Raw genomic sequence first — 6,000 nt, 5'->3', positions numbered from 1 at the left:
CACTATTTCGCCCACTTCATAAACCTCTCCTTCCTCCACATCCTGAGGTTGTGGTGTTGTGAGTTCCCCTTCTTTCGGAGGTTGGGGGTCCCTGGTGACCTCAGACGTCCCGAGTCTTTTCTCCCCTTTGTGAATTAAAAAATAGGTATACTTAGCACATAGATATTTGAGGCCAGAAAATGGAATAAGAAACATTGCTTGAAGTATCGTACTATTGTTTGTTTTGGCAGAGTTCCAAGCTGAAAACATGATTTTTTTTGCCTTTCGAAAGCTGGAATAATTACCTTTTTTGTGCAAGTTTCACAGATGGAAACACCCCTAGTATCCACTGGAGCACCTGTGTGGGACACCCTATAAAGTTTGTTCTGGTGTCCCACACTAGTGCTCCTGCGTCCAGATGTGTAAACAGCTGCTGAGTGTCCTCTCCTTACACTGAAGTTTGCATTTCATTCTAGTTACAAACCCATCTAGACAACAATGTAATAAACTTCTTTAAATACAAATAGGCATGAACAAATGTAGTTAACCTGCATCTGCCAAAAACATTGTATTAGTGAGCGAACAAACGATGTTTACTACGAACAATTACTGTGCCCATGAACCTGAAACTTGCCATTTTAAACTGTACAACAGTAAAGAAAAGCACATGGAGCAGCACAAACGTAATAATAATAATAATAGGAACACACGACAAAATACTTACTTTTTTGAAGCACTCGCTTTATTATTCTGTACTGATCCTGCTCCCTCAATTTGAGATCTGTCCATCGTTTCCTCAGTTGATCCTTGGAACGTCGTACCCCAAAATTCTTCTACAGATTTTTCACAACTTTAGCCATGATCTTGGCCTTTCTAACATTTGGATTTGGGTAAGGTCCATGCTTCCCTTCATAATCGGCCCTCTTCAAGATGTCCACCATCTCCACCATCTCTACAAAGAACATATTTGAGGCCTTAAATCTCCTCCGGGATCGGGACGTTTGTGGCACTGGGCTTTCCTCTTCCTCCTTGCTGCTGCTCTCCTCTGCATGCACTTGCACTTTCTTCGCCATGTGCTCTCCCACTGCATCGAAAGAGAAGGGGTGGGGAATATACTATAAAGAAGGTCAGGGGTGGGCGGAGTTTCACGCATGCGCAGTGTATATAAAGCAAACCGCGCGTGCGTCGTACATATGATCTGTGAGCAAAGGATGGGGTAGCGTAAGCTCCGATCGTGCTAACAAAGGTACAATTTGAACTTGGGGCATCAGTGGTCTATACTGCTTCTAGATTGAGGCCTATATTGGGACAAGATTAGGAGAGTTTAGTCTGACATTATGGTTTGTCTTGTGTTGTGTCTTGCAGAGAAAATGGATCGATTCAATGGTCACGACTTCCTCCCCCAATTCATTGATATGTACAGAGAGCTACCCTTTCTGTGGCAGGTGAAACACCCCTTTTATACTAATAAAAGAAAGAGGAAGGCAGCGCTGGATCAATTGCTGGAATTGGTGAAACCGCAGATCCCCACGGCACGCATCAACTATATGAGGGCCAAAATTGGTGGCCTGAGGAGCACATATAATAGGAAGCGCAAGAAGGTCCAGGATTCCATGAGATCAGGAGCTGCAGCAGATGACGTTTATGTCCCCAGGCTGTGGTACTATGACAGACTGTAGTTTTTGTCAGACCAGACTGAAATCAGGCCATCACTCTCAACCCTTTCTTCCACACTTCCTTCCATCCTTCCTTCCACCTCAGATGAGGCTTCAGAAGTCCAGCCTGGGCCTTCCACCCAGGAAGAAGATGTGGAGGAGCCCAGCTTGAGTCAGGTATAGTATTGTTTAACATATTTCTCAAAATTGTGTTTGATTGATGAACAATAAACTAAAAATATGTCCCATTTTCATACACAGGAAAGCCTCAGCCAGGAGGAGGCTATGGAATGTGGCAGCCAGAAGGTGGCGGGGGAAAGTGGCAGCCAGGAGGTGGCAGGGGAAAGATGCAGCCAGGAGGTGGCCAGGTCCAGTAGCCTGACCGAATCCCAGGTTCCTCCCCTCCACCTTCCAACATAAAGTACCAGGAAGGGGAGGAACGTGGAGGAGTCAGTGCTTTCTTTGATTCGGGAGGCTACTGCGACCCTCAGAACCACCCCCAATCTTCAAGAGGCCTATGCCTGCATGGTAGCCAGCAAAATGCAAGAAATGGAGGTGGGCCAACGCCTCTTTTGTGAGGAAGTGATATATCTGGCCCTAAATGAGGGTCAAACTCACATGCAAAACCCACCTGTGTGAGTTGGACCATCCTCCTCCTCCACCTCTTACATCCCCTGCCACAACTCCAACACCAGAGTCACAGCCCAGAAGCAAGCGTGGAAGGAAGCGTGTAAGGAAGACAAAAAAGTGATGGCCTGGGTTCAGTCTGGTCTGACAAAAGTCACAGGCTGTTGTAAGACCACAGCCTGAAGACATGCACGTCATCTGCTGCTGCTCCCGATCTCTCAGAGTCCAGGACCGTATTGTGCTCCCTATTAAATGGACTCCTTAGGCTACCAATTTTGCCTGTTAAATAATTGATGTGTGCCCTGGGGTACAAAGGCTTTGCCAATTTCACCAGTTTATCCAGCGTTGCCTTACTCTTTATTTTGTTATGACCCTACTAAATGCCTAGTTTATTTTCACAAATACTTGGCTATGTTTTTTAGTTCAAAAAGGACAATTTGTTTGTGAGTAGCAGGTACATTTCAAAAAGACAATGTGAAATTAACAAGGGACACCAACACCAACCAATATCTTTGAGGTTAAAAAATACAAGATAATAATGGTGTTGTGGTAACTTGACACACAAAATGGCAAAAAATATTATGGAAATCACTATTAAAAAAAAACAGGAGAACTTGATAAAAAAAAAGTAAATAACTATAAAAATAAATAAAACATTATTCTGGAGATCTGGCAAAAACAACAACAGATTATTCATGAGATCACGAAAAATAGTAAAGAAATCCGTTTGTCAGAACTCTGTGTGAATATCAGCAGCAAAATAACTTCATTATTCTAGCATTCTAAAGAAGAAGAAAATGCGCTGCATTAAAAGATTAAAAACTTTACAGCGTGACGAATGTGCTATCTCCATTACGAATGCTAGTTAACCAGACCGAGCACTTCCGTCTCGTACTTGATTCAGAGCATGCGTGGAATTTTGTGCGTCGAAATTGTGTACATACGTTCAGAATTTACGACAATGGATTTTGTTGTTGAAAAATTTGAGAAGCAGCTGTCAAATTTTGTTGGTTGGAAATTCTGACAAAAAATGTCCGATGGAGCCTACACACAGTTGGAATTTCTGACAACAAGCTCACATCGAACATTTGATGTCAGAAATTCTGATCGTGTGTACGCGGCATTAGACTCGGAGGGAATATTGGCATCAATGGACATAGAACAGAAATGGGAATTCTTCAAAAAGACTGTATGCAAACTCACTCCAAAGTATATTTCCAAGGGCAAAAATAAAACCTATGTGGCTCACAGCCAAAGTTAAAATGGCTATAAATAATAAGCAAAAAACTTAAAAAATATAAAAATGAAGGAACACTATCATCGTTTAAATGCCACAAAGAATATAACAGAATATGCAAAAAGGAAATCAAGGATGCAAAATATCAAAACTAATGGCAGATTGGAAAAGATAGTAGGACAAACCCAAAAAATTTCTTCGAATTTATTAAAAGTAAAAAAAGCCAGGTCTGAGCATGTTGGCCCTTTACAAAATAATCTAGAGTGGGTGACTGGGGACAAAGAGAAGGCAAATTTATTAAATACTTTCTTCAGCTCTGTGTATACAAAGGAACATGGAGGAGCTCATATCCATAATTGGGACACAGCCCCAAATGATCCACAATGGCTCAAAAGTGACATGGTCCAGAAATATTTAGACAGAATAAAGGTGAATAAAGCACCTGGACCAGATAGCATCCACCCTTGGATCCTAAAAGATTTGTAATTTCAAAGCCATTGTTTCTAATTTTTAGGGACTCGTTAATGACTGGAATGGTAACACTGGATTGGCGTAGGGCCAATGTGCCCATATTTAAAAAGGGATCAAAGTCTTTACCAAGTGACTATAGACCTGTTAGTTTAAAAAAAAGACCACATAGATGAGTTCTTGCTGGAAAAAAAATATTTTAAGCAACAGACAGCATGGATTCATGAAAGACAGAAGTTGTCAAATGAAGCTGATTTCTTTTTATAAGGAGATAAGTAAAACCTTGGACAGAGAGGTGGTTGTGGACATGGGATTTTGCAAAAGCATTTGACACAGTTCCCCACACGGCTAATGTGTAAGGTAAAGTCTACAGGCTTGGAAAGATCAATTGGTAAATGGATAGAAAACTGGCTAAAAAAACTAATTCAGAGAGTAGTGGTTAATGATTCTTATTCTGAATGGTCTAAGGTTATCAGTGGTGTACCCCAAGGTTCAGTGTTGGGACCCTTACTTTTTAATATCTTTATAAAGATATAGGGTCTGGAATTAAAAGTACAATTTCTGTTTTTGCAGACACCAAGCTATGCAGTGGAATACCATCCTTACAGGATGTCTCTAATTTACAATCAATGCACTGTCTAATTGGGCAACTAAGTGGCAAATGAGGTTTAATGTTGATAAATGTAAAGTTATGCATTTAGGCACTAAGATAATGCAAGCATCATACATGCTATGGGGAGTACAACTGGGAGAATCCATAGTGGAGAAGGATCTGGGGGTTTTGGTAGATCATAAGCTCAATAATAGCATACAATGCCAAGCTGCTGTTTCCAAAGCGAGCAAAGTCCTTTCTTGTATTAAGAAAGGTATGGACTGCAGAGAGTAAGATATAATTTTGGCCCTGTACAAATCATTAATAAGACCTAATCTGGAATATGCAGTTCAGTTTTGGGCACCAGTTCTCAAAAAGGATATCGGGGAATTGGAGAAAGTGCAGAGAAGGGCAACCAAACTGATAGGAGGCATGGAGGAACTATGAGGAAAGATTAGAGGAACTGAATTTATCCTCTCTAGAGAAGAGGAGATTAATGGGGGATATGATCAACATGTACAAATACATAAGTGGTCTATATAGTGAACTTGGTGTTAAGTTATTCACTTTAAGGTCATCACAGAGGACAAGGGAGCACTCTTTATGTCTAGAGGAAAAAAGATTTCTCCAAATACGGAAAGGTTTCTTCACAGTAAGAGCTGTGAAAATGTGGAATAAACTCCCTCCAGGGGTGGTTCTGGCCAGCTCAGTAGATTGCTTTAAAAAAGGCCTGGATTCTTTCCTAAATGTACATAATATAACTGGGTACTGACATTTATAGGTAAAGTTGTTCCAGGGAAAATCAGATTGCCTCTCGGGGATCAGGAAGGAATTTTTTCCCCTGCTGTAGCAATTTGGAGCATGCTTTGCTGGGGTTTTTCGTCTTCCTCTGGATCAACTGTGGGTGAAGTATTGTGTATATGGGATTGCATTTTTTTTTTTTGTTTGGTTGAATGAGATGGACTTGTGTCTTTTTTCAACCTGACTGACTATGTAACTATGTAGCATGCCAAATGTGGCAGTGGAGGAGGACTTCTAACGATTCTTCCCCTTTTGGGTGACATTCCTCTTTAATGATTAGTAAAACTAAAAAAAATGTTCTGTGTAAAAGACATGATCCTAGCAAGAGTGTAGCATGGGCACCAAAGGTTGTGTGTCGATAGTCTCCAGCAATGGAAATATAGCCTTAAAGATAAGTTAAAGCCATTCATGACTCTGAATGCCAATAGTGTTTTCAAACTCTGAGCATGAAAAAATAAATGAGTTAAAAAAAGAGCTATTGTGTTCCAGAAATGCTGGCGCAGCACAAGCACAAATGTTTATGTACTCGGATACAACACTGGGAATAAAAGTGAAATGTATCAAAGACAATACAATTATCACCTTCCATAACTGACAGAAGGTGGCGATTGCCTTATTTGAAATGCTACTAACATAATTGT

This window comes from Aquarana catesbeiana, linkage group LG06 (genome assembly GCF_042186555.1).
Source record: "Aquarana catesbeiana isolate 2022-GZ linkage group LG06, ASM4218655v1, whole genome shotgun sequence".
In the NCBI taxonomy this organism is placed as follows: Eukaryota; Metazoa; Chordata; class Amphibia; order Anura; family Ranidae; genus Aquarana; species Aquarana catesbeiana.
Note: the sequence above shows the minus strand (reverse complement) of the source record.